The sequence below is a fragment of the Triticum dicoccoides genome, chromosome 6B, assembly GCF_002162155.2.
Source record: "Triticum dicoccoides isolate Atlit2015 ecotype Zavitan chromosome 6B, WEW_v2.0, whole genome shotgun sequence".
NCBI lineage: Eukaryota > Viridiplantae > Streptophyta > Magnoliopsida > Poales > Poaceae > Triticum > Triticum dicoccoides.
This window is the reverse complement of record NC_041391.1, coordinates 460,042,118-460,066,467: the sequence shown is the minus strand read 5'-3', so window position 1 is coordinate 460,066,467 and position 24,350 is coordinate 460,042,118. Positions and strand designations below refer to the sequence as shown.

At 43.7% G+C, this 24,350-nt stretch overlaps 1 pseudogene; it reads right to left on the bottom strand.

Annotated features, from left to right (window-relative positions):
- Positions 1–358: 358 nt before the first annotated feature.
- Positions 359–18,473, bottom strand: LOC119321195 (annotated as a pseudogene).
- Positions 18,474–24,350: the final 5,877 nt, after the last annotated feature.

Below are 24,350 nucleotides of genomic sequence, written 5' to 3'. Positions count from 1 at the left end.
ATTTAGTACCACCTCGGATAGAAAAAAATCTTTTCGATGGTGAACGGATAAAAAAATTGGCGAAACGTATCTTTCTTTATTAGTAGGTATAGATATAGATATAGATGATGATGATGTATTCTTATGTCAAGCGGTGATTAGAGGGAGTGTTAAAATAATAATCTTGACGGCTATTAGGGGAATCCCCGCTCCTGTCGCACGTGGTGTCCCACGTTTTATGGAAACCATCTCCCGCACGTGGTGTCCTACGTTTTATGGAAACCATCTCCGACGGTTGCTCCCTGGAAAGACACCTCTAGGAACCGACGTATCCCTCCGAGGTGACTGTTCACCATGTATATATGTGTACAATCCAACATCAATAAGAGATACTTCGATTCATTTGTCTCTGATGGTTGTCTCTCTCGTTCCTTTACAATCAACTTGCAACAGTATGAACACTCTCTAATCCATCTAAAAAGAACATTATCTTGAATCTCAATGCAGCAAAAAGAAAAATTGTACCGCCGATGTGTATCTACAAGGTCCAACACAACAATGGACGACAAAACATGAAACACGTCCTCATGTTGCACCTTTTTGAAATGAAATGAAATGAAACGAAAGAGAAAAGAATCCCAGTGCTTTTCGAAATAATCAAGCACTGGGTGATATCAACCATTTCCATAGCTTTCCACTTGCACCTGATAGTTCCATCGGAGCTCTGTTATTGCAGCTTATTCCACATGAAGCCCCTTGACGGATACTGGTAATTAGAGCTTCAAGTGTTCGGTTCTACTCTCCGTTTTATTCATAGTAAGGGAGAGCAGTTCAGTCCACTTGCTCTTTGGCCGCATCGGTTGAGGTTTGCTCTGTTCAGTTCAGTTAAAGAAGAGATGGTATCTTGCTTGTTTCAATTATCCGGGCTCGCCATCAATACAAGAGATGGCTGTTGTCTTTCCTTTGCTTGATTGTATGGATCTGTCTTACACTCTGCTCGTGGATGTTTGCAAGGGCCTCAAGCTCCTCCAATGACAAAGCTCCACACCATAATGTGGGGCATGCCGAGCCATCTCTTCTTGGAGTGATGCTTCCAGAGTGCGAATATATTGCTGCAATAACAAGATACAACAGTAAATACAACATGCAGTCATGTTCTGATGCAAAATTTCTAATGTATGAATAAATAGTCAGGACAAATTTGATCTAACTTGGATAGCAACGATATAGGTGTTCGGTTTGATGCCTAAGTTGGCTGCGTTAACCTGGGCGCACCACACTTTCTTAGTTAGTGTTTTTGGCTCATTAGTCATTACATTATCTTTCCCATATCAGGGTACCAACAATTATCTAAACACGGAAACTATAAGAAACGGAAAACAAATAGTTTAAAACATTCTAAACTGGCACCCCAGAAAAAGTACAGCCTCCCAGTTTGATCTATGCATGGATACAATTTCAAATTTTCAAGACTACTACTACTTCAAAATGGCTTTACATGTTACTTGTTCTACCCTTGCGTACTTTGTTTTTATGGCAGTTCATAGTAGGGCCGCGTCAAGTTTCATATATGCATGGTTACAATTTAAATTTGAAGATGATACTTTCTACTCCCTCCGTTCCTAAATATAGGTCTTTTTAGAGATTCCAATATGCAGGGAAATAATGTTCTTTATAGAAGGGGAGCCTTGGCGCAGTGGTAAAGATGCTGCCTTGTGACCTTGTGACCATGAGGTCACGGGTTCAAGTCCTGGAAACAGCCTCTTACAGAAATGTAGGGAAAGACTGCGTACAATAGACCCAAAGTGGTTGGACTCTTCCCCGGACCCTGCGCAAGCAGGAGCTACATGCACCAGGCTGCCCTTGTCTACTTTGTTTTTATGTGTATGTATTTTATTTTCTACCAGAACACTATATATTGATATTTCATAGTTCAGCTCAAAAGTACTGTCTCTCTGGAACATTGGAGAAGATGAAATTATCTATTTTGATAACATAAAACTAGCAAGGCCGCAAACCTGGCAAACTTGCAGTTTTGACAACATTCCATCCATGTAAGCTTCGCATCAAGCAATTATCTTCTTTTTCTTTCTTTTCTCCCTCGATTTTTGTCCAACTTTATTTATTTCTTTGAGCAATTTGATTTTTCCTTACTTCAGCCTCAAGTGATTTTCTAATCTCTTCGCGAGCCTGTGTTCAGCTGCATGCCACTTTAATTCATCATCAAATCGTTTCTTCTATGCTTCAGCATTTTTCGGCCTCTCTGCCAATATATTCTTCTCCCTAGTTACTTTCTGCAGCATAGAAGGAAAGATGTAAACTGTGAAACATCAATGTTGTCTTTCTCACTGAAATGTTGTTTGGAATGTAAAACATCAATGTGGTAGCTTATTGTATAGAAGAAAATATATGACTTCTCAATCCATGATATCTGCAGGGAAACAATGAAGCCAGAAGGCCAAACAACATTTTCCATGAGACACTTAAAACAACATTTTCTAGTTATCTATTTTTGTAGGGGTACATCAGTAGAGATCATCAAGCGTGTTCCCTCCCTCCCTCTCCTCCCCTCTCAATCCCACGGTACAGACAAAGGTGAGGAGCTTTTGCCCCCTGCTGCACAAGTGCAGATATACTAGCTCCATGAAATGAACCTTGTTTAGTTTAGTGATCTGATCTCCAATGATGTTTTCATATGAATAAAGTGCAGAGAAATGTCATCAAAGATAACCAGGGATCGATCCTACAACTCAAATGTCATTTGAACCACACACACATATGAATGATAAACTTCAGCACGAGATCTTCTAATGTTGCTGCGCCAGCAGCTGGCACACAAGCAAACAATGGCTACGAACTGCACGACGTTCGCGTAATCCTTCACATAATTTATTTCCCTCAACTCTTTCTTCTTATGTTTTTAGTTTGATAGTCCCAAATTCAATCCCAAACTTTAGGTAGACATTAAACATGACAAGTACATACAAAATAAGACGAAGAATGCACCAGATTAGGCGGAGAGGTCAAAAGTTGAGTCATGTGAATCATTAATCTTGAAATCTCAGTTTACCAAAAGAAGCAATTCCGTTCTTGCAGCAAAGAGTCAACGAAGCATTGACAATCATTCATCAACTTCCATCCAGCACGAGTACAACTACTGCTTACAGATAACAGAGCAAAAGTGAAGAACAATTCCTAGCCAGCTACTTATCCAGTTCAACAACAACAGGGCAACTATAGTAGAAATACCAGTTATAGTAGAAATAAGGCAACAGGGAAATTATAAATATCCAGTTTTAGCTGACTGGAGACCCTTCAGGTTCAGTTAGCCATGTAATGCACAGTAATTAAAAGGCAAGGGACACAGGTTAACTAAACTACTCTATTTAGTCAACTAAGAGGAACATGAGCAGTCCATTTCTAGCAACATACCTTCATTGGTTGATTTGCTTGAGGATCCATTTCTTCTTCATTCTTTCAGCCAGCGCCATAAGAGCCTTGAACTTGCGGTCATCTGGTATGAGGATATCATAAGCTGCCAACAGGCCATCATCATCCAGTCCCGCAATTGCATTGCGAGCATCAAGTATTTCTTTAGGAGAGGAGGGTTGACATGACATTCTCCTTTGTGATATCCACATTGCACTTGAGTACTTGACATGAACATTGTTGACAACTGCAGTGTAAACATGTGGTTCCACCCATTTTGAGCATGATCACCTCTGTTGTAATGCTCCACAAACACATTCAGAATTGCCTTATCCATTTCATCCGTCCAGGTAAGGTAGTTTCTACCTTTCTTCTCCACGTCCATACCTTCCTGCAGGCAACAATACATGTATGAGACGAAGGTAGAATCCCAAGAAAGAGAGACAAAAAATAGACATATGAATTGTATGAACATATAAATGAATGAATTCAATGATTGGCTCCCCGGCGTCTCATTTGGTAATCTGCCCACATCTGATTAGTTAAGGTATCTCGCTTGTTGTTCCACTCAGTTGTTGATTCAACATGTCTAATCATGTTTGGATCATCTGGATGTTCAATGGCAGCATCATTTATCTGATTATCCACGTCAATTAGCATTATATCATCCATCTCTCTTTGCCTATCTCTTAGGAAGTTATGCAATATGCAGTAAGCATTAATGACACGGATCTACGAGATAGTATTATTGGCATGTTAATAGAAAACTAAAAATAAATTGATGCTTGGTTTTGCAATATACTATGTGATACCTTATTCGGTATGTCAATAAACGAACTAGTCCTCAAAATAGCCAATCTCATCTTTAGTAGATCAAAAGTTCTCTCTGTCACATTCCTAGCTGATGCATGTCACAGATTATATAACTCTCTTGGAGTGCGTGGGTTATTTCCATTAGCTGCCCATTCTTTTAAATGGTACTCCCTCCGTAAACTAATATAAGAGTATTTAGATCATTATTTTAGTGATCTAAACGCTCTTATATTAATTTACAGAGGGAGTACCAAACTGACCGGTATGGGGCAAAGAAGCCCGGACTATTAGTGTACCCAGCATCTACAAGGTAGTATTTTCCTAATGTTTGCAAAAATAACAAGTATTATAGATATTATATCTCCATTGAAATATCATAATTTAGTTGTTCTATCGTACCAAGACAGAGAATTACCATGTGGAACTCTAAAAGCGTCTTGTCGTGACATTGCATCTCGCAACACACGTGAATCTGATGCAGAACCTTCCCATCCAGCTAAGACATATAGAAACTTCATATTCCGGTCACAAACACCAAGCACATTCGTTGTCACATCTTCCTTCCTATTCCTGTATCTACCTTGCTTGAGAATGGAAACACGGCACCAACATGTGTGCCATCTAAAGCTCCTAGCCCATCTGGAAACCATTTCCATCTAGTGTCCTCGGGTTGCTCAGCCGAAGGGCTCGGTAACTTTATAAACTCATGAGACAAGGAAAGGATAGCACTTATGATCTCATTGAAATGTCTGCTGATTGTCTCAGGTGCCCACCTATACGTGCTCTCAATTAACCGATATTTCATCCCATGACGTAACACCAGCAGAAACATTGTGACTTCTTCGACTGACACATAAAACATGTCCCTCGAACCACATCTTTCACGCAAGATTGTGCATAGGTCCGCAAAGGACCTTTTAGTTAGGCGCAATCTATCATAACAGTACTTATCAGAACCTTGATAAATTGATTTAAGCATCTGCTTTCTAATCCTAAACTCTGCTTCATCCTCACTGAAATCATCAAACTCTCTAATCCTCCTCCGACAATACATGTGTTGAACTATCGCAACAACCGATACAAAAAAATCCAGCTGCTGCCCTCTTTCTTCTCTTCCTCCTCTCATCATGATGTAATGTGTTCATGTGCAAGTCCAACATCTATATAAAGATGAAGTAAATGAGAATTGAAAAAAAACACTCATGTTCAATTACTAGTAGTACACAAAAAACTCGTGCTCATTGCTTGTGAACATGCCCAGATCATCATAGTTAAAATTGAAAGAAGGAAGCCCATAAATTAAAATAATAATTGTACTGCTACATGGAGGTACAAACTATATAGCACAACCACTCCTATAGAAGGAAAAAAGAAAAGCCTAGTGCCCAGCAAGAAAAAAACAGAAAATTGATATGTACCCCTAATATAAATGACTGTAGTTAAGCCAACATTTTCATTCGCACAAAGTTTCAGGTATGTTATGCCCACGCCACAATGAAAGACTGCTGTAGTTGTTATATGCTAAAATTTATATTTATATTTGTAGTTAATGATGTTATGCCATCAGCAATCATCACACTACTAAGTAGCAAATTGTCTTCAACTTCAGACTAACACTTCAATTACCTATGTCAAAATCAGGTGATGTACACAATTCTTTCAAAAATACTGCCAGCTAGAAAGGTCGTTAAATTCTGGGAACACATGCTGCTGCTATGCCTGGGTATATGTTCTGCCACAGGAGTCAGAAAAGAGATTACAATTTCTACGGACAAAAATTGAAACCACACGCTGATGAAATTTGCCATGGACCAACACCAACGATGAACCCATCGGTGCTTACCCCGCACAAACTATGAGCACTAACCAACAAGGATCTATCCTCTGATATCTAACCAGGCTACTGCTGATCATCAAGAAATAAACACCAGTGTTATGGTTAAGTGATGCACGTCATCTGAGATGGACTCCAAACATGAAGCTCCTGATTAACATGGGGTATCTGACTAGCTCTTGACTTACACAGTAGTGTTATTATCACAGGGTGGTAGCAATTCATGTCACAGGAACTGACCAGGTGACAAAGACCTTCTACAACCTAACTTAAGCCGGGGGGTCAGACATACCTTGCAAGCTGCTGTCCTGTGAGGTCAGAGACGAGGTGCAGAGCCTGGGTGGGAGGTCAAGAACTATATATCTTCCAGAGGTGTCCTAATCCGGCGAGCTTGAGGGAGATGTGCTGCTCAGGGCGAGGTTAGGGTTAGGGTTGAAGGGGATGAAAATATCCATCGGAGAGAGGGAGGGAGGGAGGAGAAGAGAGGTGGAAATAACTTACCAGAGATGAGAACTTGACGACGGCGCTGCGGTCACCGGAGGTGGCAAGGCATCAAACATGCAGCTTGGGGAAGAGGAGATGTCGCGCGTAGAGAGGACGGGGGAAGAGGAGTCAAGGAAGGAGCTATTCACCAAGGCAAGGATGCGCCACCGACGGCCGAGAAGGCGGGAATCATGGCGGTGGCGGTGGTGGACGAGAAATTTGGGGTGGGAGGGAGTCGGGACAGGTGGGGGCACGGGATTTGGGTGTAGGCAAAGTTTCCATCGGCATGGAATCGTCGATTGAAATCCTATGGTCGATTCCCTGGCAGCCAAACATGTTTTCGGGAATTGTCAAATAAATTCTCCGATTCTGAGCCCAAATGATGGCTGCCAAACGAGCTGTTAGATGTCCTGTAGTTGCCTCAGACTCAGTTAGTCGTTGGGCTAATACAGCTTTTTTATTGGTAAATTTAGTTTGCTCCAAGTCCATCTCCTCCCGCAAACGAATATTCTCATCCTCAGTAGCACATATTTGGTGCCAAAGATTAGCACGATCGGCCTGAGCAACTTCAGCAGCTTCACGCATCATGTTTAAAACAGGTCTAGGAATTCCAAACTCTTCCTTCACAAGAAATACCAAGGCATCCATATCTATGTCAACTTCTCGGCAGTTATCTGAGGTATTTGTTGCCGGTCAACAAGGCCCTTCAGAAATCTGCATCTATAATCCTCGGCATAGATCTGAAATATGATGGCATAAAGCATCCGCACGAAACCTTTGGACCCTCGCTGAGGTAGATAGACAATAGCTCACCAAGTGCAAGGACTGAAGTGAAATCACCTTCTTGGATGGGTGAGGATTCTTCAAACTGCACATCTAATAAAACTTGTTTGCTCTGTCAATCATACACGACAGCCCCAGACTTTGAATTTAACTTGTGAGAATGTTGTCTTTCCAACACCATGGCTACTTACTGCAGCCCGAAGGCCCCTTGCAATAAAACCCTTTCAAAAACCCATGCAACTTCCACAAATAATCCAAGTACTGATAACATTTCTATCAGTAAAAAAACATCTGATAGATGATTGCTTCCATGTACAGCTTGCTCTTGCCAAGAAGGCATCCCTTCAGCTGAAAGCCCATCTTTACTACAAGTACTAGAAGGCGTGGAGAGACAACTGTTATCAAGTTCAGGGTCAGAATCAATATCCTTCAATAATGCTCCAGCTACATCTGGCATGTTATGCACCGTTTTAGACAAAAACTCAAGCACACAGGGTGGAACTTCATCAGTACCCAAACGTTTTAATCTCCATCGAACAGCTCTAACCTTTGGGAGAGAAACAGTAAGTGCACTTAGTAGTTAGTAATATGAAAAGATGTACAAGTATAGAGGAAGTAACAAGAGATTTATCCATAGTAAACATACAGCTTGAGGAATATGCTGGCACTGTGATGGCTCCTTGAGAACATATGAAATGGCTGCTACAAGAGGCTCATCATTTGAATCAGCCAACAATTCAAGTGCATGAAAAGATGCTCGTTTCCAGACATCTACATCGAATTCCAACTCGGATAAGGCACCAAAAACCTGCCATGATGGGAAAGAAGAAATCAAAATAGATATCACAAACTCCCTTGTATATTACTAGCCTGCTATATCATGAATGATGGCTACAAATATAGAGACATTAAGGTCATAATAAGTTCAGACAATTCAGACATCTGTTCACGCGCAGAGGCACAGAAGTGGAAATGTTATGTTCCTTTGCAAAAATGAAATTGGGCAATAAAGAGAAGTAAGAATAGTTCAAAGCGTCAAACTTACTGGTAACCTCAGTGATGGCTCAGCATCTGCCTTTCCAAGATGATCTAAAGGGGCACAAGCAACAAGTGAGTGTTCTGACCCATCAACCAACTTTGGTACAAGGGCGATGAAATCAGGTTGAAGCTTCTTCGGAGCTTTCTCTAGTACAAGTGCAATTTTCTGGACAGACTTAGGGCGCTTTCTTCATTCAGGGCATCCATGTGGGACAGCAGAGTCTAGTGCTTTTGTCTGGGGGAAAAAAAAGCAGGTTAGCATACCGGTAAAATAAAAAATGAAAATGAGGCTGAATATTATTAGGACCCTCAAATCATACCCTAAAAGCTTGATCAGAATTTTCATCCCCTGGCAGATGGACGGCAGGTGTCTCTGAAGGGACAACTGGACTGTTCTAGAATCTTGACAGGCATCTCATTTGCGCTTAGTTCTGCGTTTTCTAATCCAAGATTACACCTAAAATTAAAACTATCAGATTCAGCCGTTTCATACTGATTTCTGCATGCACAATCTGTTTGTTAACCTTCCATAATGAGCCCAGATGGAGAGCTAGCCCCATTTGAATCAGAAGCAGTTTTAGAGCTTGCTGAAGAGGACCCATATGATGATCTTTCATCTGAAGGTTGGCAGCACTCAACCATTATATCTAAAAGCAAATCAATTATAGCTTGCTTTAAGATGCTAACACCAATCAACAAATTTATGAGATTTGTGGAGCTTGAATTCTTTGAAGATTCTTTCTTTCCACCACCCTTGGTGGATACTTTGGCAGGAAGAAGCATGCGTTTCACTTTTGCTGGGTTATCCAGATAAACACGCAGGCCAGTAAGAAATCCAGCAATCACGCTAGCATTCGTCAAAATTTTCTCTCTTAAGGTAACCTGCGGCTGAGCATAGTTGTCTCCATATGTACGAGAAAATCTAGCTCTTGAGAGAAGGTTCCGGAACATATCTTCCTCATCGCCACTCATATCATCACCGTCTTCAGAATCAATAAGTTCATCAGGATCTGTCGACAACTGATCCTGGTCATCATCTGAGGCACCTGCCAGATAAGTTAATTGGGAATTACGATATGCAAACCTTAGTTTACACAGATAAATGTTATCCTATCGATCATAACTTCTTTTATAGGTAAAAGGGAGGCAAACGCCATGTACTCAAAATTGACTAATAGTTCAGACAGCATATTTCTGAACTGAACCTAAAAATATATAGAGAGAATACCCCATTGCTTGAGTAAAATACTGGATAGAAATGGACATCAAGATGGAAGATGGTCAGATATGACACATAAATTGTTATAGACCATTATAAAGGCAAAATTAAGAACATTTTCCATGTTTAGCCCTGTTATCGACTTATCGTCAATGGACTACACACAAAATATCCACTGAAGGTTCTTGGATTAGTTGATGAAAAGATATACACGTATGAGAGCTAACGTTTATCTCTAAAAGTAATCTGATCAGTGTTACAATTTATCATATACAACAAACTGGAGTGCTTGTTAGAAAAACATATTTTTCAGCTGTACTGCTAAAGTTGGCATGTATTTGAAGCTCATGAATTACAAGTCCGTAACGATACTTCCTAAATTGTTAAGCGCTAGTCTCCAAAGTTCATAAAACTTTCAGAGCAATCTAAGTATTGCATTCCACAGTTTAACTGTGCCTTTAAGTACTCAAATTGCAGATTTGCCAGGCTTAAAGTTAGTCAGTGATTGGTATGACCAATTTATTAAATGCTAAATATTGCAATCAAGAGAATTAGACGTGGCCTACATCCTGGTCAAATAAGAGTACCCTAGGACTTATCATTCTTAATTAGTTCTCCTTCTGTACCTTCATACATGATATAACGTATGCTGCACAACTACATTTAAGCTGAACCTTTGGTTATTACAATTACAGCCTTTTTGCATGCCCTGCCACATCTAGGCAGTTTAGAACGCCCTAGAGCCTTGCAGAACAAGCACAAATAGACAGGCCCAGTGAAAAATTAGCAAACCTAACCTAACCTTGAGATCAGAGAAGTCAAACCATGGACAGCAGTCTATGATTTCAGAAACGAAGACAACAGTGTCCCGGACAAGAAAGCCAGTTTCAGGATCCAGAATGTCTGAAACCTTCATAAACTAGAGAACTGAATTGTTCCATGTTTTCATGCAGATTGAAGATTCTTTGCACACTGGCTTTCAATGAGTTCTTCTGGTTGAGTATAGCCATCTTATAATGTTCCCAAAAGTTCTTTTCAGGATCAACCCCAGATGACTGATCACTCTCCAGATATATGCATAATTGTATCAAATGACTCGTATACGCCTGCAGGTTGTGTTATGTAAGAAACAAATATGAAAATACAAAAAGAAACTATACGGTGCAAGCTGTGAATAGTAAGTAAACTTTGTTTACCTATCCGCGGCTCATAGCCACCAGCCTGAAAATATTTACTGAATTTTTTCCATGTCTCCATAACCTCCTTAAAGGACAAGAAATTACCTTACATGTAAATGACGAATGTTTTGGTAAAGTATTAATCTGATATCCAGAACTTGAACTGCGTATTTCAGAATCTTCTTCACTAAGCTCTTGCATAGTTGCAGTTTCCTTCAGAATGAGAACCTCTGCAGAGAACACAACAGTGTCCTGTACAAGAAAACCAGCATCCTGGTTGAAGAGGCTAATTAATGTCAGAAAAATACACGCCAACCCCAATCCTTCGCTGACTTAACAATTTTGATACTATTTCATGATTTACTTCTCCTCCGACAATCTATGGATCACAAAGCAGGTCCATTCACTGGTAGTATTTCGGGGTTCAGTCACTTCCAAAAACTTTAAGAGGTGGCATGGCGGTTGAGACTGCTCCATGTAACTGATGCCTCTTGGCATCCTCTCTTGTGCTCCATCAACAACGATCACGAGTTGAATTGCATTGTCATTACTCTTTAACAAAATGGACTGGGAGCTGCATCTAGACTTTTTGAAGCACTGCCAGAAAATATGCAATCCCCTTTTGAACTTGCAAATAACTATGCTTCAGGCACGATTGCTCTGCCACTGTTTTACTTTCGCCGTCACTTTTTTCTTGATATTGCTCTGGCATTATAATTCATGTGTAAGTCACTATTTTACTATTAAAATCAACATTATAAAAATTATGCATTTAGTAGCAGTATGGAAAGGATGTATGATGCTAAGGGGGACAGAAGTTTCAAGAGAATATAATTACCTTCCAATCACTTGATTTACACAAATCATTGAGAATCTTATTGATATATTTGATGTGTAATCCAATTTTTGTATCATCACAATCTCCTTTGGAATACAGAAAACCTATAATTTCACCATCTGTTAGGCGGAACACTGGAGCTGATAGCATTGCATTTGCTTGGTGTTTATCCACACTATTAATTTCCGGAAGATGCAAGATATCATCTTGCACAGCGCATCTTACTATGAAATACATCTCACTTCCTGCATACTCTTCACCCCAGGTGTCATAAGCTTCAAACGATGGTTCAAGTATAAGACCTTTGTAATTTCCCAAAACTCCATCCATTCCATCAATAAAACCAGAGTTAAATCCATTCTTAGTTCCACCCATCGCACCAATGATGGTAACAGGTTCGTACTCTGCATCGTCAGTTGTGTTACTGAACGTCACAGCTAATCGGTTTACAACATCTTCCACTACGAGCACGATAAAAGGAATTGCATGATTCTGCAAAAATATCTCAGCTTTGTGCTTAATCTTGTCACTGAAATATACAAAATATTCCCCTTTCTGATTATACTCGCGGAGGTACGAAGATGTGAAAATTAGGGAACACTTATTGTAGGAGAACAGAATGAAACCAGTCCCATACGAAGTTCCTTTGTTCTGAACAGCAAGAGCAACAGTCACTGTACACAGTGATTTCTGACGATATATAGCATGAAAACTGTCTTCTGTTGCAGCCTAAGAATGAAAGAATTCTATTAGAGGACGTGAGATAGCCCGGTCAACTTATTAACCAACTAAATACAGAAAAAAGAAAAGCATCCAATGCATCTAGTACAATTTAACAAGGGATTTTTGCATTCGTGCCCCTAGTTGGGTCATGGTCGACTGATTTGCCCCTGGTTTTTCAATAATTGTGGCTTTGCCCAGCTCACTTCACTCGCCTTGTGTTTTTGCCCTTCCGGGGCGGTTCCGACCAATCACGGGTCGCCACGTGGCGACTGCTCATTGGTCGGAACCGCCCCGGAAGGGCAAAAACACAAAGCGAGTGAAGTGAGCTGGGCAAAACCGCAATTATTGAAAAACTAGGGGCAAATCAGTCGACCGTGACCCAACTAGGGGCACCAATACAATTGTTCCATTTAACAATGCTTGCAAATACAAGATGATGAAGTGTACCGGAGTAATTGCTGCTGCCAATTTTGCTGCTTCTGCTGCTGCCCGTGCATCAGCTATGAAATTGTCCCTTTTTGAAGACCCAGGGGGGCGTGTTTTTCTTTTCGGCCTTGTGCTTGTACCTTCTTGAGGTTCCATCTGCATAAATGAGTTCACCAACAGGTTAGTGCAGCTTATAACAATTAAGAGTGCTTGTGCCAGCTACATTACACGTTTACTAGAGATTCTAGTTAAACTTTCTCCAAACTCTTAAGCCTTGTTTGGCAAGAGGGCAATTCAAGCCCTTCACCCAATTCCCTCCAATCCCAATAATTCCCAATCCTCTCTAATCCTGAACCCTCTCTACAAATAATACTTGTTTGATAAGATCTACAAATTACAACAAGGTGGTGGACATGCTACCATGTGACCTCCTATGACACATACTACTACACGGACAAGAACACAACTTTGTATAGACTTGGCTTGGCCAACCAACAATACGACGGACACATATAAAAGAAAAAGGGCAGACACTCGGACAGCCATAGCCAATCCTATCTGCTGCTGAAGCCTGTTGCCCCATCTGCAGTCACACGAGCGAGACAGCCTGACATATCATCTTTGGCTGCTCGGGCAGCGATCGGTCGGCGCTTCCCTGCTGTCGCATATGTCAGGGACCTGCACTCCTATGACGCCGTGGACGGAGTGGCCATGGGTACGGCGACCACCTTCACTCCCTGCTGCTGGAATTTGTGGTAGCACCGCCCAGGATACGGCGTGCTTCGCGAGCTCGCTCAGGAGGACTCGCGGGAGATGGCAACCAGATTGGAGGGAAGGAACCCTAGAGAGGGGAGGAAAGAAAAAGGTGCGGAGTGGAATTACCTCCGGGCAACCGTGGAAACGGCGGCGGCGTCGACGCCGTCTCGTTCTTGCGGCGCCTCGTACGGAGCGCTGGGATCTAGTCGTTCTTGCGGCGGAGTACTTTGGGGGAGGGGGTGTGCATTTAGCGAGCGGCCTCGCGCGGCGTGAGGCCACCAATCGCGCAGCCCCGGCGCGCTTTGGGCCGCCCCTCCTACTTTTCTCTTTCTCTTTTCTTTTTTCTTCCCTCCCGTTAGGGTTTACGCCTGTTGTCGACGATTTTTTCCATGCAATCCTATTGGCGGGTCGGGAGCTCCTAGTCGGCGCCTTAAGCGCCAGCTAGGAGAACCGGCGCCCACGCGCCTGGCTAGTTGGGCCGGCCCACGAAACGCGACGTACGCAGAAAACCCAAACGAAGCCTCGAGCGAACGAGGTAATTGAAAAACAAAAACGATGGCAACGGGACTCGAACTCCAGACCTAGCGCTGCATGCTAACGAAGCTGGCCAGCTGGGATACTAATTGTCTACGTCCTGAAAACGGTGTTTGTTTTTAAGTACCAGCCCAAATGGTAGATCCGGGGTATTTCAACATTTTCCATTAATTCTTGGAAAAAATGAAAATCTAAAATATGCAAACAAATGTTTCGAAAATCATACGCAAATTTCGAATATTCCTTTTCTTTTAAACGTGAACTATGTTTTTCAAAAACTGAACAAATTTTGAAATTAGAATACTTTTTTGTACTGTGAACAATTTTTAGAAAGCGAATTTAGAATACACATTGAACATTTTCTTAGTATAGGGTGAACATTATTCAAAGAAATACTGAACATTTTTTAAATACGCTGAACTTTTTTTGAATGCATGCTGAACAAACTTTCTCTACACGATGAACATTTTTTTATACACACTGAACATTTTTTCAATGTATGGTGAACAATATTCAAATACACATAGAACTTTTTTTAAATACGATGAAGTCCTTTTGAATGCATGCTGAACAAAATTTCTATACATGATGAACATTTTTTTTATACATACTGAACATTTTTTCAATGTATGGTGAACATTTTTCTTCAATACGGTGAACAAAAATTTGGAATTCAAAACTATTTTTAAAACGTGAACAAAATTCGAAAACATGAACAAAATTTGGAGAAAACGAGCTGGCGTATTTTGAAGAAAACTTCATCGGAAAGAAAGTTCATACAATTGAAAAAAAGTTCGTCGATTTTGAAAAAGACAGAAAAATGAAAAAGAAAAAGAAAAAGCAAAAAGAAAGAACAACAGAAAAAAAGAAAAAGAAAAACACGTAAGAAGTAAAGAGAAAAGAGGAATTAGATAGTCACAGAAGGTGGCTTGGCTGTGTTGGTTAGCGCGTTCTATAGAGAACCCCGCGGCTTGGGTTCGATTCCCTGTCGCGCCCTTTTTGCAAGTTCAGAAAACGAAAAAAAAAAAGAAAAGGGGCCAGCCCATCACGGAGAGAGGGTGTGCGCCCGTTTGTCGAAATAGAAGAAACGGGCGCAACGGGCGCCGTTTAGGATTTGCCTGGCGGGTCCTCCTATTGGACGCGCGCGTGCGTCCAATAGTCGAGCTTTCGCGCAGAAGCAGCCCGATTGGGCCGGCCCATTACAGTACCGAAAATGTAGATACGTTCAAAATTTCGAACAATTTTTCAAAAAGAATGACTTTGAAAATTCACACACTGAACATTATGAGTATATGTAAACTTTAGTCAATTACCCACTGCACATTTTCTAATATACGGTGAACTTTTTATTCAAATGGACGCAGAACAATTCTTGTATAGGTGTTGAACATTTTTAACATATAGTGAACAAAAATTTGAAAAACATGAAAAAACTTTTGAAATTAAAAAAAATATTGAAATTTTTGTTTGATGAACAAATATATATTGATTTTTTTAATATGCTCTGAACAATTTTAAAAATACACACTGAACATTTTTGAGATATAGGTTGAACAATATTTATGTACACATTGAACATTTTTATGATACATGATTACTGTATATTTAAATATGCAATGAAAATTTTTGTGATATACGCTAGACAATTTTGAAATACACAATGAACATTTAAAAACAATGTTAAATATTTTCGCAATATAGGGTGAACACTCTTAAATATAAGATGAACATTTTTGTGTATATAAACACAGAATGAACATTGTATAATGCACAAAAACGGGAATCGAAATAAATAAAAGAAAAAAGGATAAAGGAAAAGAGAAGAAATAGAAACCGAAACAGAAAAAGAAAAAAGACAATATAGAAAAGAAACAGGAAAAAAGCGAAACAGCCTCGCGCCTTAGGCCGGCCCAAACTGAGGCGAATTGAGGTAAAGCTTCAGCGAAGCCGCACCATTTTGACGCTCGCGAGCGTCCTATAGGGATTGCCCCTGTTGGCCATCGTGGTTCTCACTCAGGCTGACTAGGGGGAAGTCCCCGCATTGCTATTTGGCCTTGGTTACCATTGTGGCCTCAGTTTTCCTAGGGTTTCTCAGGTGCTCCGATCTTCTTGCTCGGGCTAGATTATCGGATGGCGACCAATGGAATGAATTCATCTGCAATATTGCATGATGGAGAATTGGGACTTTAGGAGGAGTAGGAGTTTGATGATGTAAGCTTTGAGGACGAAGTTCCACTGCAGATTACATGTTGCCCAATGGATGGCAACTGTTAGAGTCCATAAGGGCGAGTTTAGCCAATTTTGGTTCTTCAAGAACATGAGGTTAGCCTGGGATCTTGCTAGCAAGCGGCAAGGGCACCCACCGAGTGCTCCTAGTCCTAGGCTCATCCCGCTGCACGGTGCGAGGCCACCAACCATGCACCCCACTCGCTTGGGGCCGACTGCCCTATTTTTTCTCTTTTGTGTTTTAATTTTTATTAACTTCTCTCTCATCAGGGTTTACGTTGCTTCTCGTTGATTTCTTCTCTAGAGTCCTATTGTCCATTGTGGTTCTCGCTCGGGTAGAGTAAGGGCCAATCCTCGCATTGCTACCTAGCCTTGGCTACCACTTGTGGCCTCGGTTTTCCTAGGGTTTCTCAGGTGCTTCGATCTTCTTGCTCGTGCTAGGTTTTCAGATGGGAACGAGTTCATCTGCAATGGTGGCTTTAAGTGACCCGGAACGCATGATACATAAACTAGTACTTCACGAGGAAGAAGAGCTTGATGATGTAATATTTGAGGATGAAGTTCCACCATAGCTTACAGGTTGTCTGGTGGATGGAAACTATTTGAGTCCACAAGGAAGGCGAGTTTAGCCGATTTTGGTTCTTCAAGAACATGAGGTTAGCGTTGGATTTGATGAGTCCCTTTAGTGATCCAATAAAGGAGTAGAAAGGATTCTCGCCTTTTTGCCCAGAGGTGACCCTGAGTTATAAAACCCACGAGAGGAAGTGTACCTTTGAGAAAAGGGTTTCTAACGAGCTTTGCCAAAGAATTAAATTCCAGTTTTTGGACCAGATCAAATCAAGTTGCACAGTTGAACACTTATGAATGGAAATAGGCATGGGTATGAGGACTTATTCTTACAACCATATATTTGCGAAGGGGGTCATCATGATATTCACTGGTGCTCTGGAAGTCAGCATCAGGATGTGCTTGCAACATCTTGAAGTGGGGGTGTCCAAATTACGTCTTGACCGGTATGCGTCCTGCATCAAGAGTTAGTTATCCAATTGAAGGCCCTATCTGTCGCACGAGGTTGCCCAAGTAATTAAGATAAATCAGACAAAAGCATTCGGCGCTTAATGGCTACACCTCTTGTATCCCCAGAGATAGGATTCACGCCACCGTACTAAAACTTTATGTCACTGGTGTTCGAAATGGTGTTTCATGCTCTCTCTCCCTTAGCCTCTTAGTGGCTTGATCTATATGATCCTAGTTAGCTGTAGGACAAACATAGCGGACGAGGCAATAGACATCTACAGAGCAACTTTATTTCACACGTACAAGACATCAAAATACTTCCATTGATCCCTCTGACAAATACATAGGCGGCAGGGCTATGCCTCAACCATGACCTTACTGAACTACTCACACATGGAGAACAGATCACGAGAAGAAACCATTGAAGAACATGTCATGAAATATTGATAATATGTCTTACAATAGTTACCAGATGCGATAGACGATTCCAAAGTATGGCTAGTTTATATGAGTGCTATGGTGATGGTGGTGGAGATGGCTATGGTGACGGAGATGAGAAATGGCAGCGGCTAGCAGTAGTAGGGGAACCCCTCATAGGATTTTGCCAGTAGTAGCGTTCGACTAAAACAAGACGCGGGTGCTAATTTGACCAACTACCAGCGGTGTCCATGAAAATAATGGGCGCTTCTACTGGTACAGAGCTAGCGGCGTTTGGGGGAAGGAAACACTGAGGGCTCATTTGGTTGTTGGGGATGCTAAACCCTGGGCAGTAGACCCCCATGGGGGGTTTTCCCTGCACATTTAGGATCCATGGGCCACCAGAGGAAAACATGCCTTGTTGTTTGGGCACCAAGGGAAGAGGGAGGGAACTTGCAACTCGCTAGTAGATGAGAAGATGAGGGCATGAATTAAAGAAGTAGATCGAGGTGCAGAAGGATAAGAGGGCAAACATGGCTCCAAGGAGGAGTTAGACGACCGACAAAACCTTCCAGACCAGGTGTAACTTGTGAGCAGGAGCAGGGCGCCCACCGGCCCATCGCAGTCGGCGGAGGGAAAAGGAACTTGGAGGCGAAGGACCATCACCGGAGTGACGTGGACACGCTGCTCTCTGTCGCTAGCAAAGAAGGTCGAGAGGCATTGCACCGTCGCCTTGAGGGATTTCTCCCTGACCCCTGGAGGCGTGGATAGTTTCCCCATGGAAACGACGCATATCGGTGAGGAAGACCCGTGGTGGTCGAGCGACCAAATGGGCTGTGGGTTTTCCATGGGCTGATTTGTCTCGCGGGTTATGCGCCCTGGGTTTGGACGGGTATCCCAGAGGGATGACAGACAACCAAATGAGTCCTGATAGTGTTGTACACCCAGGAAGGTATTCTGCCTTGAAATACCAGTGCATTTGGAGCAAGCGGACGCCGCAAGTTGGCTATAAACTAGCAGGGTTCCACAAAGATGGAACGCGACAAACTTACTTGAATCACCACACCAGCCGAATGCATGTTTCGGTTCAACAACCAGTAGCGTTTGCACAAGGCAAACTATGCTGACAGCCGTATAGTTAGCAACGCATAGGGCCACGATACAGTGCTAAATTAACTAATATATTATGTTGTTCTAAAGTAGCAAACCCACATCTCATATAAATCCAAAAATTATAGATGAAACCTTTTTTGACTGCATGAAAGCACAAGTGCTCCCTGGGTGGTTTTGGTAATTAATGTCAACATATCTCTTGTTGGACTAACACTTTTACCTAGTATGTTTCAGACAAGTTCAACAAATGAAGTGGCATGGACTAGAGGATGTGGAACCCCCTCAAGATGCTAAGGACAAAGGATTGGCTAAAGCTCCAAGATCAAGACTCTACATTTTCTATTTTAGTGATCCAAGATCACATTGAGTCTATAGGAAAAGCCAATACTATCAAGAGGGGATGAGGTGTTGCTTAATGAGTTTCTTGCTCTACAGTGCTTAGTGATATGCTCCAAAGCCCTCAACTACTTTCTCACATCCACATATGTCCTAAACCAAAAGTCTAAACTCGGCCCTACCGATTCTTTCTATCCGGCACCACCGAGTTCAGATGTCTTAGCCACTGCCACAAACCCTAAGCAAATCGGTCTCACCGATAGGGATCTCGGTCTCATCGAGATGGGATTGTAATCTCTCTATGTATGTCCATTACCAAAATCGGTCCCACCGAGTTTGAGTAATCGGTACTACCGAGATTACAATGCAAACTCTCTGGTTAGCTTATTACCAAAATCGGTCCCACCGAGTTTGTGTAATCGGTCTCACCGAGTTTGCCCGACCAACTCTCTAGTTAGCTTATTACCAAAATCGGTCCCAACGAGTTTGTGTAATCGGTCTCACCGAGATTACGTTATGCCCTAACCCTAGCCATATCGGTCCTACCGAGTTGCATGTCACTCCCACCGAAAATCCTAACGGTCACTAGATTTGCTAAATTGGTCCGACCGAGTTTATCAATTCGGTCCCACCGAGTTTGGCAAGTTGTGTGTAACGGTTAGATTTTGTGTGGAGGCTATATATACCCCTCCACCTCCTCTTCATTCGTGGAGAGAGCCATCAGAACATGCCTACACTTCCAGCATACATTTTCTGAAAGAGAACTACCTACTCATGTGTTGAGGCCAAGATATTCCATTCCTACCATATGAATCTTGATCTCTAGCCTTCCCAAAGTTGCTTTCCACTCAAATCTTCTTTCCACCAAATCCAAATCCTGTGGGAGAGTTGAGTGTTGGGGAGACTATCATTTGAAGCACAAGAGCAAGGAGTTCATCATCAACACACCATTTGTTACTTCTTGGAGAGTGGTGTCTCCTAGATTGTCTAGGTGTCACTTGGGAGCCTCCAACAAGATTGTAGAGTTGAACCAAGGAGTTTGTAAGGGCAAGGAGATCGCCTACTTCATGAAGATCTACCGCTAGTGAGGCAAGTCCTTCATGGGCGACGGCCATGGTGGGATAGACAAGGTTGCTTCTTCGTGGACCCTTCGTGGGTGGAGCCCTCCGTGGACTCGCGCAACCGTTACCCTTCGTGGGTTGAAGTCTCCATCAACGTGGATGTACAATAGCACCACCTATCGGAACCACGGCTCAAAAATCACCGTGTCTTCAAATTGCGTTTGAATCCTCCAAACCCTTCCCTTTACATTCTTGCAAGTTGCATGCTTTACTTTCCGTTGCTCATATACTCTTTGCATGCTTGCTTGATATGTGTTGCAATTGATGAACCTGTGCCCAAACTCCACTTAAACTTAAAGAAGTTAAAAACTGCAACTTTTGGTACTTAGTGTCTAATCACCCCCCCCCCCTCTAGACACCTCTTCTCGATCCCTCTCAATTGGTATCAGAGCTTTGGTCTCTGTCGGTGTCAAAACCGGCGGATCTCGGGTAGGGGGTCTCGAACTGTGCGTCTAGGCGGATGGTAACAGGAGACAAGGGACATGATGTTTTTACCCAGGTTCGGGCCCTCTCGATGGAGGTAAAACCCTACTCCTGCTTGATTGATATTGATGATATGGGTAGTACAAGAGTAGATCTACCACGAGATCAAGGAGGCTAAACCCTAGAAGCTAGCCTATGGTATGATTGTTGTTCGTCCTATGGACTAAAACCCTCCGGTTTATATAGACACCGGAGAGGGCTAGGGTTACACAGAGTCGGTTACAATGGTAGGAGATCTACACATCCGTATCGCCAAGCTTGCCTTCCACGCCAAGGAAAGTCCCATCCGGACACGGGACAAGGTCTTCAATCTTGTATCTTCATAATCTTGGAGTCCGGCCAATGATGATAGTTCGGCTATCCGGACACCCCCCAGTCCAGGACTCCCTCAGTAGCCCCTGAACCAGGCTTCAATGATGACGAGTCCGGCGCACATATTGTCTTCGGCATTGCAAGGCGGCTTCTTCCTCCGAATAATTCATAGAAGATTGTGAACACCAGGATAGTGTCCGGCTCTGCAAAATAAATTCCACACACCACCGTAGAGAGAATGATATTTACACAAGTTCAATCTGCTGACGTATTTCGTGGCGTGACGTCACTCCATGGCCAAGCCTTTACTCGAATCGTTTTTATTGTTCCACCTCAGCGCGTTTAGCGAAGCGGTTTCCTTGGCACGTCTTGTCGAAGCAGAGATCGTGTCCCCTTATTCCGGGATTCTCATCAATACGGTCGTGGGTAACCCAACCACGCCCGTTGGCTCGCCTCCTCCATCAAAGGCGAATCCCAAACGGTTACGGGGACGGCTCTTGGTATTCAACCCCTTTATAACGAGACCAAGGCATGTTCCTTTTCTTCAATCCTCAATCGAATCTGCCCCTCGCCCTGAGTTCCAACACCCAAGGCTCAAGATTCAGGCGCTTCGGACCTTCGACAATGTCCGGCTCCGACCTTCGGGGCCGGTGGATGCCTTCTTCTGTCACAGAAGAAGATGTGCTAAAGCTGAGAGACGCCAGGTATCTAACCGGCGAAATTTCGCATAGGCTGCCCGTCCCAGGGCAAGTTATTCCCACTCCCGAGCCTGGCGAGAGCGTGGTGTTTGTGTCTCACTTCCGTTGGGGTTTAGGCTTCCCGATGGACCCCTTCGTGAGGGGGCTCATGTTTTATTATGGGCTGGAATTCCATGACTTGGATCCGGATTCCATCCTCCACATCTCATCTTTCATTGTTGTATGCGAAGCCTTCCTTCACACCACTCCTCACTTCGGATTGTGGCTCAAGACCTTCAACATGGAGCCAAAGATGATCGAGGAGCGGCAGGCAGAGTGCGGAGGGGCAGTTATAAGCAAGAGAGCCGACGCTCTGTGACCCAAGGGCTATTTTCAAAAGGAGCTCGGTTTGTGGCAACATGAGTGGTTCTACATCACCGCTCCCAGGGGCACCCGCTGGGCGGCGCCGCCTGCCTTTTGCTCGGGCCCTCCACAACGGCTGGCATCATGGGTCAACAAAGGGCTTGACTGGGGGCCGTCCAAGGACGTGCCATTATTGTAGGGCCGCATTCGAGACCTCCAAGAGAGGGAGATCAATCTGGTTGTAGTGGCGCAGGTCATGCTGATTCGGCGCCTTCTGCCCTGCAAACGTCGCCCCCTCCGCCTGTGGGAATTCAATCCGGAGGGACCGCGAGCTCTTCAACACTTCATGGGTGCGACGCCCGTGGAGATGTATAAACTGTTCTTCGGATCACAAGAGATGTGTCCGGATTTGACCGAGGATGCAGGCCTGAGCTGCAATCGCCCGGATACTCAAGTAAGTAGTCCTGTATCCGGACATACCGTCCATTCATTTATCATGGGCTTGCCCTTTAACCAGCTATCCCTTGAACAGGAGTGGATAGCGAAAGCAAAATTGATATGGTGTCTGGCCCCCCTCTCCGAGACCACGCCGGATCCTGTGTTAGTCAAGATGCTGGAGGTTGCACCCTCGGAAGAGGGCGAAGGGGCGAACAGGAAAACTACCGCCTCCGCTAAGGAAGCTCTCAAGAAAGGGGGGATCGAGAATCCCCCCTCCAAAGGGAGAAGAGGACCGCTTCCGAAGATCCGAAGGCCAAGGCCTCAAAGCGAGGGAAGAAATCTTCACCAGAGGGTCCTGCGCCAGGAGAAGCCCCGGCCGCACTATTTCCCCAAGGGAATCAGCCCTCCAGTGAGCCGTAAGTAGAAAGGGGAGTTTTGTAATAAGGGACATCCCTGTTTTTATTTCTGAGGATAACCGAAGTTTTTACCTTGTAGTTCGGATCTCAGCCCTTCTCAGCAGAGCTCATCTTCGGGGGATCTTCGTCCGGAGATGATGGAGAGCGAAATGCCTCCATCTGCCGCACCATCAGGCGGGGTGGACGACCCTGAGGTGTCGTTGCAGAGGGTCTTCCCGAGTCCGGCGTTGCCGGAGAGTTCGGCACCAACTGGTGTACGGCCGGAGGAGCTGAAGGATCTGCTTGGGCGGGCGTCTATCTCAGAAGATCACCGTACGTTGATGAGTACGGTGATTGAAAGAATTTCATCCGCTGAGAGCGGGTTGCATGAGGCCGTCAGAAGTTTACTGACGGGGTTTGAGGTACGTAAAAATAATATACCTTTTGACAGTTTTGCGCATAGAGTGCGCCCTGTATAGATAGTAGCCCCTGAGACTCGGTACGTTGTCAGAAGCAACAGCGTGTCGAGGATCATAATCTCAGTTATAAGATGTCGCCCTTCCTAATCAGGTGGCGGAATGTTCGGTGGCCAGCCGGACTGATAGAGTTGCCGAACTAAAGCGGCAACTTGACATTGCGGATGCTGACATCGCGTTGGTCAATAAACGACTTGATGAGTCACAAGGTATGTGGCTTCCCGCGGACACCTTGTATGTGAGCTTGACGCCCGTGCCTTACAACATGTATGCTTGATGCAGATGGCGCCGCTGCTATGGAGGACCTTCGGGCGGAGCTTGCCCGAGTCAAGGAGCAAGCCAGAAAAAGTGATGCGGCTGCCTTGAAGGCGGCCGAAGAGCTAAAAGCCGAACAGGCTGCTCACTGCCGAAGCAGGGAGGAAATGGCTGAAATGGCCGTGAAGCTGAAGGATGCTACCGACCGCTGTGAGTTTCTTGAAAGAGAATGCCGAGCGGAGCAAGAGGACCTGAAGAAGGCCACCGCCGAAGCCAAGGATGCCCGCTCTGCGATGAGGGCTATAAAGGAGGAGCTACGTCAGGCCGGGGATATTGCGGCTGGAAAGCCCTTTCTGCTGCGTAGGAGGTTCACGGATCCGAAATATGCTCAGTTGGGCCAGTTGGGGTGCGGAGGATGCTTATCTGAATTTGGCAGCGAGTGTGGCGGACGCAGTCGCACACTTCCGAGGCCAAAAGGATCGCGGAATGGAAGAGCTTTATTGGTCTCAATTCCATAATCCGGAGCATCCACTTCCGTTTAACCGATCGGTTGGCTGAGTGGGCTGAGCTGAACAGGTTGTCCGGACTTGCCATGAAGGATGTCGTGGCTCATCTATGGCCGGAAAGGCCCGAGCCGAAGAGTTATTTTGGCTTGGTGCAACAGTTCCTTGATGCGGTGTCGCATATC